This window comes from Panthera leo, chromosome D1 (genome assembly GCF_018350215.1).
Source record: "Panthera leo isolate Ple1 chromosome D1, P.leo_Ple1_pat1.1, whole genome shotgun sequence".
Taxonomy (NCBI): Eukaryota; Metazoa; Chordata; class Mammalia; order Carnivora; family Felidae; genus Panthera; species Panthera leo.
The window spans coordinates 22,669,002-22,681,040 of record NC_056688.1 but is presented as its reverse complement, the minus strand read 5'-3'; the positions used below and the strand labels follow the sequence as shown (position 1 = coordinate 22,681,040).

General features: G+C 49.4%; 1 long non-coding RNA gene across 1 annotated transcript; it reads right to left on the bottom strand.

Annotated features, from left to right (window-relative positions):
- Window positions 1-1,868: 1,868 nt before the first annotated feature.
- On the bottom strand, window positions 1,869-5,864 carry LOC122200717. The gene is made up of 3 exons (XR_006193900.1): window positions 5,622-5,864; window positions 5,422-5,532; window positions 1,869-2,664 (listed from the first exon to the last, which is right to left on the bottom strand). It is a non-coding gene; the product is annotated as an uncharacterized LOC122200717 (long non-coding RNA).
- Window positions 5,865-12,039: the final 6,175 nt, after the last annotated feature.

The window sequence follows — 12,039 nt, the reverse complement described above, 5'->3', positions numbered from 1 at the left end:
CCCGGGCCCTGCCTGCCCCCCAGCAATACTGGCCCTGCTCCCTCCACGGGTCCAACTCAGGGCACCGAGTTGGATAAGAGGACATCGCTCATTTCTATCTCAAATTCCCAATCTCAAAATGGAATAATACAGCCTGCTTACATAACTTAAGAATTTGAGAAATTCAAGTGAATTAGGGAGTGAGTCCCCTTCTAAAGAAGTTTGCCGTATTTAAGGGAAGTGTTGAAGCACGGTATGAGTAAAGATACTTACCCTTTTAAAGATTCGTTCCTATTCAATAAAGACAGAAATAGACACATGCTTAGACTTTTGTAAAGTGCAGACCAGAACACAATAGATTGTGGTGGTGGTGTTGACTCAGTTCTTGGAAATGAAACACATCTGCATTGTTTTGTCCTGTTTGGACAAACTGGTACAGAGGGAAGTATTTCTCCCCAAGTCTTTAAGTATTATGCTACAAGTAACCCGTAGTTGGTTTTTCTTTTCTTTTTGTTTTTTAAATCTCACTCTTTTTTAAATTTTATTTTAAATGTTTATTTTTGAGAGAGGCTGCATGAGCAGGGCAGGTGCAGAGAGAGAGGGGAAGGGAGGATCCAAAGCGGGCTCTGTGCTGACAGCAAAGAGCCCAATGTGGGGCTCAAACTCACCAACCATGAGATCATGACCTGAGCCGAAGTCAGACACTCAACTGAATCAGGCACCCATGCAGCCCCACTATTTCTCTCTTTTTTTTTTCATTATTGTTTATTTTTATTTTTGAGACAGACAGAGACAGAGCATGAATGGGGGAGGGGCAGAGAGAGGGAGACACAGAATCTGCAGGCTCCAGGCTCTGAGCTGTTAGCAAGGAGCGCGACGCGGGGCTTGAACTCACGAACCGTGAGATCATGACCTGAGCCGAAGTCGGCCGCTCAACCGACTGAGCCACCCAGGCGCCCCTCACTATTTCTTTTTTAATAACATTTTCTTACTCTTCAGGATGCTGGATTACAGTGAGTGCAGGGTTTCCATTCCAGATGGTGTCATGAGAACTGCTAACCCACCTCACCCTGCCCAGTGAGACACTCATAACTGGTGAAAAATACTTTTGTAAACCATCGTTTCAAATCTCTGGAAATAGCCCTGAAGACAACCAGCAAATTCAAACTGGGGAGCTCTCTCTGCCCCAGGGCCTGGTGGAAAACACTCAGCCATTAACCAGTAATTACTGGAGCCTCACAGTTTGCTTGAAGCCACGGAGGAAGAGAGCCTAACACAGGGCACAGAGAAAGAGACCTTGGGGAAGGGTCCTGCTAGACCGCCCTCCCGGTAAGGTAACTGCGGGGGGCACACAGCTGTCCCTCTGCGGGGAGAAGGTGGACGTTTTCATCGAAGGAAAATCAGCCTCACTAAAATCATCCAGGCAAGTCGCTGAGTCCAGTCAAGAAAACAACAACCAAAAGCCCTGGTTTGGAGGTGGGGTGAAAGAGTGGGAATCGATATCCGGCGCTGAGACAATAATTTACCTGAAGTATCCAGTTTCATCCAAAAACTTTGAGGCATCAACGCAACAGGCAAGTGTGACCCACTCTCGGCCAGGAAATGGTAACAGAATCCGTCTGAGATGAGGGTGTGGGGGAAATGTGGCCCACAGGGTTCAAACACTCAGTTCCAAGAGGACGGAGTTCTGAGGAACCAGTGTGGGCATGGTGACCATAGGGAACACTGTGCTGTGCACGTGCCATTTGCCGAGAGTGAATCTAACGTGTCCTCAGCACACACGCACAAGTGGTAACTGTGTGCAGTGATTAATTAGCTTGCTGTGGCCACCACTTCACAATATACGTGTGTGTGAAATCACTCTATGGGACCTCTTAAATATACGTCATTTTTATTGTCAATTATCCCTCAATGAAGCTGGAGAAGACAAACTTCTGAGACAGTCTGGTGTCACGTTTAACCAAGACGGCCGGGCAGCCCTCGTGGCCACGTTCAAGAACTAAAGGAAACGGACGCCTCATGAAACAGCAAACCAACAAGGAGATAGAAATCGTGAAAAAGAACCGAACGGACATTCTGGAGTTTACAAGTCAACTTACATGAAAAACATCTTGCGAGGGGTCGCGGGTACATATGGTTGAAGAAGCAATCAGAAATTCTCAAGAGGTCAATAGAGAGAGACTATGCAATCCGAGGAAAAGAGAGCAAAGCGTGAAACAAAATGAGCGGAGTCTCGGGGGTTGTGGGGTGCCATCAAGCCCGCACACAGATGTGTATTGGGGTTCAGGAGAGGAGAGAGAAAGAAGGGAAAATGTATCCACAATAACAGGGGCTGAAAATGCCGTGCAACTGGATGGAAAACGTTGATCTCCGCATCAGTGACGGAAGGTTTTATGTGTCAACTAGGTAGGCTGCAGTTTGCGGTGACAGAGGCCAACATTAGTCCGGGTCCTACCGCGAAGATATTTTGCAGACGTGGACGGTTGACTTTGAGGAAGAGACATCACCCTCACTAATAAGAGTGCATCTCATCCAATCAGTTGCAGGCCTGAAGAGCAAAAGCAGTTTCCTGGAGAAGAAATTCTGTGCAAGCCTGCGGCGTGGACCCTGCTTGAGTGTCCCGGCTGGAGGTGGCCCATCCTATACACGTGACTTGTCCACTCCCATGATTACATGAGTCCGTTTCTGAAAATAAATTATATATGTATACATATGTGTACATATATGTGTGTACATATATGTGTACATATACACACACATATAAAGAAACACATACACATATTAAAAATCTTTATACATATGTATATATATACACATATACATGCATGCTAGCATACACACATGTGTCTTTGTGTGTCTGGGAGTGTGTGTAGTGTATATAATATGTACTAAATACAGGACAGTATATAGTATCCACATGGTGGCTCTCAAATGTGTCCATGTTCTAATCTCTGGAACCTGTGACTGTTATTGTAGCCAAGACGGGATCTGCACTTGTCATTACGGCTCTGGAGATGGGGATATTAGACTGGATTTTCTGAGTGGGACTTGAGTAATCACAAGATTCCTTACAGAGGAAGACAGATCATCAGACAGCAGTGTTATTTATTTTTGACAGAGAGAGAGAGACAGAGTGCGAGCTGGGGAGGAGACACAGAATCTGAAGCAGGCTCCAGGCTCGGAGCGGTCTGTACACAGCCCAATGCAGAGCTCGAACTTGTGAACCACGAGATCATGATCTGAGCCGAAGTCGGTCGCTTAAGCAACTGAGCCACCCAGAGCCCCCTTCATCCGTCAGTAGTGTTAGATGTGGTGATGGAAGGAAGAGGTTGGGATGACGTGATAGGGTCATAAGCTGAGGAATGCCAGCAGCCTCCAGAAGCTGAAAGAAACAAGGAAAGGGTTTTCTCTCAGAACTTCCGGAAGGATCCACCCCTGCCGACATCTCCATTTTAGCCCCACGAGACTCTCTGAACCCCAGAATACTAAGAAATAAATACGTGTTGCTTTCAACCACTAAGTCGCGGTGTTGATTTTCAGCAGCAACGGGAAACTAACGCAGATCTGCCTTGACTTCCGATGACATTACTTCCGGACAAACTCATCCTGAGTAGGAAAAATCCTAAGTCAAGAAAAAGGGCACTGAGCACACACCTAACCGGCTACCCATCATAGCTTAGCCTGGCCCACCTTAGACCGCTCAGAACACTGACAGCAGCCCATGGTGGGGCAGAATCATCTACGCAGGCCTATTTTATGCGAGGGTGGTGGATATCTCATGGATTGATTGGAGGGCGTCATGAAGGTGTAAACAGCATGGTTCCGGGGACAGAATGGTGTCCGAGTCCCTGTTTTTGGCCCTCCTGACAATGGGGCTGACTGGCACCGGGGCTTGCCGCCTTCACCCCTCAAGAGAGAGGGTCCCAATGCTTATCCCCACCCAGGGAAAGAGCCAAATGTAAGATTCAAGTACAGTCAGTCCCGAATGCGTATGCCTTCCACTGGGATGGTCTGCTCAGACCTTCTTGGTTTTAGGCTGAATGAATGAGGGACCCTTCTTTATCCCCGGACGTCAGTGCAAGTTCACACACACGCAAACACACACACACGCACACACGCACACCCACACACCCACACCCACACCCACATTCCTGCTGTACTTCCTCCCCAGCTGATGCCTGCCAAGCTCCCCAGAGCTTGGCTCTGGGGTCATTCCAGGAAGCTGAATCCCAGGTCATTCCAGGAAGCTTTCTTATTTCCATGTGCCCGAAGGGCTCTGGAAGATTCAGTAAGGATAATTACTTTCGCTGAGCATTTACCCAGGACCAGCCGCTGAGACAAGAGCTGGATGAGCACTTCCCTTTGCTCCCCCACTTCCGGTTCCCGAGGTGTCCTTACTCCCGCTTTGTGCATTTGAAGACTGAGGGTCAGCGATGTGGCCAGGCTCACAGCTGGTATCTCTCTCCCACACGTGGCTCCAGCGCTTGGCCACGCAGCACCCGTGGGCCCTGCTCCGCACAGTCCCACGCGGTTCTGACTCCTCCGGGAAGGACCGGTCAGGCCCTGGAGCCGGTGGCCACCTCAGTAGAAATGGTTTGTCTCTAATCCCCGACACCACTTTGCTCCATGTCACCTTCTAGAAGTCTCTCTGGTGAAAGTCTCGGCTTCTGAGAGGCCTTCTTCGGGACCCTGGTCTGGCTCCATGGCCGTATTGACTTCAAAACCGTTATGGGTCCAATGGTTCTTCCTACACTCCGTGAAGTCACTCACGTGATTTCTGAAAGGCTCTGACAGGAAGACGGAGTGGACCCAGCTGCTCGACTCAGCCCGAAGGGACACATTCCCTCGGAGCTTCTCCCGGACTCTGTCTGCAAAACCTGAGTCCAGGGGACCCTGCCGACTCCCGGGCCACGGTGCTTCCTTCCCCGGAGCAGAAGGTGGCGTGTGCCTCCTTCACCCGGTTGAGGAGGGAGGGGTCCCGCTCCGCAGGTAGGAAGGTGGCCACAGCTCACCGTGTGACAGGGGACAGGTGAGATGACAACACTTTTTCTGTCACATATTTTGAGGCAGGGGGAGGAGGATGGCACTGCCCGCAGATCATGCCACACAGGACACGCCATGGAGGAGCCTAAGCGGGCTGCACATGGGATAGTGTGACCACAGAGGGACTGTGGAGGGCGGTTCTGTAGAAGGAGGAGGCGAGGTGACCCCTAGTTTGCAAACAGGATGTGAGCGGGTCATAGGAATAATACCATGGCTGTCAGGGACCTGAAATCTGCCGCGTGGGGATGAGCAGGACGACAGCAGGTGCCCTAATGAGGGGCTGGCTCACTAGAACCTTCTCCACAGGACACAACGAGGTGGGAAATTTAGGGCTGGGTCGTCGAGGCTCCACACGACGTCGGGGCAGCACATGATACTGGACCTGAATTTAGGACTTACCCCAGAGGGGACCGAGGGCGACCTCTCTCCCAGAGTCTGCTTCAGGTACAGTGATTCATTCCCAGCATCACATGTGTGGGAGGCAGCGGGTGGGGGACAGTATTTCACGTCCTGAAAAGGAAAATCGGTGCTAATAACTTTCATAAAACGAATCGGAGGAGGTGAGACACGACAACCCCTTGGCTGTGGGATGTACTCACAGATAAACTCCGGTTGTCACTGGGGATCGGGGCCTGGGGACAGAAGGTGGAATCACAGTGCCCTGGGCAGCTTGCGATCCTGACGGTATGTGGGGAACGCGTCTCACGATGTGAAATATGTGTGATTAGCCGAACGGGTGGGAGGTTCTGAGATCATGAGAAGACTGTCTACGTGACCTACGCTGTGTCACTCGCTGGAAGTGCAAGTGGCCGACGTGGGGACAGCTGCCCAGGGCAGGTGCTCCCCCCAGGCTCACAGTGTCGGGATTGCAAGTGAAGCTGGTAGACAGCAGACTTTTCATCCGGGTCCCACACACACATCAGCATCTCCCGAAGACCAGCCAGCAGTGCTCCCGGGAGCTCCCGCCAGGCCTGGGTCTCTGCCCCGCCAGGGGCTCTACCCGGCCCCTCTCCTCTCACTGGGGCATGGACACAAGCAGGCCAAAGCTCCCCTAGGACCTCTTTTCCTTTTGGAGAACATCAACTCAAGGACAAAACCATTTTGTGGCAGGATACCTGGCTGACCTCCTAAAGTCTTTTGTCTTTCCTCTCTCCCCTTCCCACATAGCTTCCACTTTCTTCTAAGAAGCTTCCAGTCCCTTTTATTCGTGGCCCCAGGGAGGATTCTTTGGCAAGCACAAACAGAAGTAGTTGGAGAACAACCTTCACTACTTGTTGGTTTCTCTGGAAGCCTGAAGCCCTTGGCAGGATTGCCCAGATGGAGGGGAGAGGCTGGATGCCTGGGGGTTTCTGGGAGATGGGGTCGTTTCTCCCACCTTGATTCTGGCAGCACCTGCAGGAGCAGGTGACCTCACAGGGGGAAGGCTGGCATTTCATGCACGGAGGTGGTCCCTGATCCCCATGGATTTCAGATTCGGCCGGAACCAGTGAGGCTCCGGCATGAAACCAAATGGACCAGGTGCTTCAGCATGGGCATTTCTGCTGTCAGTTCAGGCAAAAATTCATGAGCGGCACTGATGTGTCTCTTCTCCAGACACTCCCCCGCCCCGAAGGAAATGAGAGGTGGGGGGAAGCCCCCAAATAACAGCTGTGCAATTATTTACCACCCGGGTAGGTGGTGGTTGGGCATCAGAACAGAGATGACTTTAAGAGAATGAGAAGTGAGGCCATTTTTGGACCTCAGAGTCCAGTGCTAATGAATCCATTCTTTCTACCCCTATGTTTCCTGCCCTGGTAAGATTTCAGAGGGCCCACAAAAATCACGTAAAGGAAAACCAGAGTCAATTTCTGAGAAGTAACAGAATGGCTTCATGTGCTCTGGGAGGCTCCTCCTCACAGGGCCTCCTGAGGCCAGAGGGGTGGAGAGTCCGGGGGACAAAGAGCAGGAAGGGGACATGAATTTCCCCTTGGCTGAATCCGCCACTGCTGTGTCGGGGGGACCTGAGGAGACTTCTGGGGAAGTCTCCACTCTAGCCACGATCAGGGTGTTGGCTCAGGCTGCGGTGTGTGTGTATGTGGGGGGTGGGGGTGGGGGAGGCCAAACCCCAGGTGTGTCTGAGGGATTCGCCACTTGGGGCACTTCCAGGGTTTATGTGACAAGTGAACCGCACCCGGGACAAGAGCATTTTTGATAGGATCTGAAACTGTGGCCAGACAGAGCCCGTCAGGGCGCATATTCTCAGAGGCTGCGCTGCCCTGAGCTTCACGTGGCCACAGAAGGCAGGGCGTTCAGGACACTGGGCGCCAACGTTGTCCCCCCGTCTCTCCCTAAGTCCCCAGGAGCATTTGCGACTGGCTGTTCCCTCCTTCTTGAAAACCCCTTCTGGGTATTGTACCCTCCCCCTCCTCTCCTACCTATCTGTGCCTTCCATCTCCCACGGCCCAGAAAAGTGACAAAGTCAAAAATAATGTAGGAGGTATTGTCTCTCTCTCTCTCTCTCTCTCTCTCTCTCTCTTTTAAATGTTTATTTATTTTGAGAGACAGAGAGAGACAGAGTGTGAGCAGGGAAGGGGCAGAGAGAGAGGGAGACACAGAATCTGAAGCAGGCTCCAGGCTCTGAGCTGTGAACATGTTGCATCCACACGACTCCTGAAACAGAATGCTACGGGCACCAGTGACAGTCACAACAAGGTTTATTACAATGAGAGGCAAGGCCGACCGATCGGGACCAACACTCCTGATAAGAGTGCGGCCCCGAACAGCCGGGGGACAGAGTTTTTATAACCGATCACATAGTTTTATCATCACCTAGGAACAGAACAAAGAAACAGGTTCCAGATGAGTTAGAAACAGTTGCCTAATGAGGTGTTTACTTTAGGCTTTCTGCCTCTAAATTGCAACCAGTGGATCTCCTTGACCCTGCCTCTGATGCTCTTTTCTTTGAACTTTTGTTTCCTTAATTGGTGAAGCCTAATTTACAAGGGTATGAGGCGTAGTTTACCAGAGCAAAGCAAGGCTGTTATCTCTTAACCTTCAGTGTCAACACAAAGCTGTTATTTTTCAAGCTAAGCATTAGCTCTACACTACAATTTAACCCTTACAAGCACAGAGCCCGACGTGGGGCTTGAACTCGGGCCTTGAGATCATGACCTGAGCTGAAGTCAGATGCTCAACTGACTGAGCCTCCCAGACACCCCTGTATGAGGAATTCCCACACATGCGCAAGTCAACCCATAGGGCAACACCAACATCCATTCAGCATTCCAGAACAAAAAAAAAATGGGAAGGATTTATCAAAGAAAACATTTTTCTCGTTTTCCTCAAGGGAGACCTAAATCTTTAGTAGAAAGGTTCTAGCGAGCGTCAAGGAGGAAAATCAGCAGAAGACCCCACCGCACCCACCTTTGTGAGACTCCAGCACCTATGACAGTATAAGGAAGGTACTAGGCCCTTCTAGAAAGAAGCAGAAATGGCAGAAAGAAATGGAACTGACGTTGTCTCTGTTAGGAGTAGTGCTGGACGCCAGAGACAACGGTGCCACATGCCTCCAGTTCTCAGGGGTCTTCCTGGGCTTCAGATGACAGAGGAAAGATGTTTCTGCCTTTATTCAAACACACACTTAATTTTTTTAAAGATAGCTTAAATAAACAGAAATACAGAGGAGACTTTCAGCACTGTTAGTATGCTCAGAGATGATCATAGAAATTTATTATTTAATAGAAATTTGGAAGATTGTATTTTAGCAAAGTCTATCAGATAAACAAATGAACGGAAAAAAAGGAGGAAAGAAAAGAACGAAAGAGAAGGAAGGAAGGAAGGACAGAAGGAAGGAAGGAAAGAAGGAAGGGAGGGAGGGAGGGAGGGAGGGAGGGAGAGAGGGGGAGAGGGAGGAAGGAAGGAAAGAAGGAAGGAAGGAAGGAAGGAAGGAAGGCAGGAAGGAAGGTCACAGCAGCCTCCTGTCTGGTCTCCCTGCCTCCATCCCTGCCTCCTCCTCACCCTCCTCACCCCTGCCACAGTTTGTCCTACACACCTGTAGGCAGAGTGCTCCTGATACATCACGAGCACATATTTTGTTCTGGTAATTTTTTTTCAGAGTTTGTAGCTTGTTTACTAACAGTGTCGATGGAAAAACAAGGTCTCCTTAGTGTCCCTGTAAAAGCAAGCTGCTGTTTGGGAATTAACGTTTTAGTCCTGCATCTTGTTTGAACTGACCGAGACAGTTAATGACTGACCATCATTTAATTTAACTTAGAAACACCTAAGGCTTAAGATTACCAAAAAGATTTGGAGAAACTTTTTTTTTAAGTAACCTTCCCACAACTAGGTGCATCATTATTGCACTATCTGGCAACATACAAAATGGCCATATCCCTTCAAGTCCAGAAGAGGTCATAGAAGTGGACTGAGAAAGGGGAAACTGGGTGGAAGAAAGAACGGGACTATAGTAGGCACGGACATCTAAGTGTGAATTCACGCATTGCTGCTTAGTAGCACGATAAAATCTTGTTAGTAAATTCACTTCTCTGGTCAGGTTCCTCACCTTTAGAATGCTGAAGCCAATGTCCGTTTGGAGCTGAGTACCCCATGACATGACATGGGTTGACATCCAAATAACCAGCATGATGCCTGGCCGCACACAGCAGGTGGCCTTTGTGCATTCGCTTCATTAATTACATATTCTAAGCTTCAGGATCGTGTTTGGCACAGAGCAGGCACTCAGAAATGCTCTCTCAGACTTGGAGAAAGTTTTTAAAAGTTCACCGAAGAACTTTTCATGCTATTTCTACCTACCTAGTTTACTGGTTCTTAATTTTTATGTTTACGACAACTTCGCGAGACATCAGACACAGTGAGCCATCATCCCAGCTGTCTTTCTGGCTGACACATTTTGTGAGAAGAACATGAGCCTATTTGACCAGGTAGAACAGAAGTGGTGTATCTGCAGGATACTTCATGCTGGAAAGTCTGAAGACAAGTCTGCCTCTTTTAATGAAACCAAAGTGAAACTTGCTTTTATTTGCCAAAGATTATCCCAGAACATATGACCCTGAGAAGTAATGGGGTTAGCTCCTACGACTGTTTTGAGAAGTTCTATGAATACTTACTTTAGGGGTGTGCTTGATTTTCTTTACATCAATTACATAGAGTTCTTTTACAATGAATTTTGGCCACACGATCCGGAGATAGAAAACACCGCACATACACACCGCGCGTGTATAGACCATACCGACAGAGGAAACAGAGACCTTCCAGACTCCATACACTTAGGATTTCCCAGTAGCCCACATTCCAAATGGAGTTCCCACTTCTGGTTTAATTACCACCCTGAAGTTTGTCTCCCATTTACATCTCAGAGGCCCAGGCAAGAATGCAAGTTACAAGCCCTTTAGGGGAAATAGGGGAGGTTTGGGGATGGGTAAAAAGGCACGGGTGAACTTTGGCTTACCTCTAGAGCTGCATTCTAGTGTTGCAAAGATTTGCAAGATGAGGACAGTTACTCCCAATTCCTCAAGGCATTGGGTTGCCACTTAAAAGGCTATCCTCGGTTGAGCCACCTTGTAAGTGCGTTATCTTTTTAAGTAAATACATTCAGGAAGGTTGCAGAGGTTTTTGAGGTTTTTGTGTCCCTCTGGGTACATAGTTCCATTGTAGTTTCAGGGAGGAGGCATCAAAAACATTTTTTTAATTCTTTGACGCTGCGCAATCTGGCCAATTTCTGATCACAGAGCTACTCTGTAGGTTATAGGCAGGACAAAGAGGAAGTGTTGCGGGCAGTGTTCAACAACCACCATCTGTGTATTTCATTGGTGTTTTGCAAAAACTCTTTCATGCAAGCTATTTTGGAATTTGCAGCGAGGCCTTTTGGGGGCTTTTGCATGCCAATGAAAATAGGTATCCCATCCTGTGTGTTTAATTTTGAATCCCCGTCTTTCAAGTGCTCCTCTTACATTTTCTTGTCTAATTTAAAGTTCCTCCTTATGGCCGTTGCCATTATCCTGAAGGCCAGCAGCAGTTCGGCAGGACGCTGAGCCACAAATTCAGCTCAACCCACATTTCTCTCCGGTTATATCTTTTCCTCAATGGGTGGGGAGCACCGTTTGGGGGACCCTTACTGAGATGCCTCCCAAAACGAGTTCTCAGGCCACAGTACATGGCGTCATTTTGGTAGATATTTATAGCTTCCAGGACTTACAGTTTGGAGACATAAATTAAGCAGGTGTGCCCGGAGAAGGCACATGTGAGTCTTTAGAGTTAAGCATCCACTTAGGGAACCTCTGGGTTTCTTGGATCCCAACTCATCACCTACAAGGCCTGTGCCGCGGGATGGGTCGTGCAGTGTGTTTTACATGCACCTCCCTGCACGGAGGTCCTCTAGACGTCGGGGTGGGGCGGTGCCCTCCTGCCAATCTGACTGGTGCCACGACCAGCTCATCCGAACCCAGGAGTCTTTGGGTTTGGTGTCAAGGGGTCTGAAGCTCTAAGTGTTCACCCAAAGCCCACCAATTTTCGTGGCTCTTTGGCCTCCAAGAGCCCCATTAGTGGGAGCCTTTATCTCCACCAACGGGGACAGACAGGTGCACCTGCATCTATGGGCAGTAACAGAGAACGCACTGGGTCGTGGCTGGGAGACGGCCCGTGTGCACCACCCCCAATTCCCATGGCCTGGACTGGGGAAAGGACCAAACCAGCAGACAGGCCCCATCCACTTGGTCCGGGTACCGCTCCCCGCCACTGACAGTTCCCCTGGAGTCTTGGGACAGGCTTAAGGGCTGGGGGTTTTCCACCGAAAACCTGGCAAACGTGGTCTGAAAGGGTAGGGGCTCAGCTCAGGGCAGATCCTCCTGCCAGCTCAGGCGGGCTCCAGGCACAATGGATCCTGAAAATGTACGTGAAAACTAATGTGAAAAGTAGCTTCGCGTTATAACCAGGTGTCTATTCCTACATAACTGGAAATACCAAGTTCTTAATTCCATCCCTTGGACACAATGTAGTTGCTATACTACTTTCAGTGTCTCA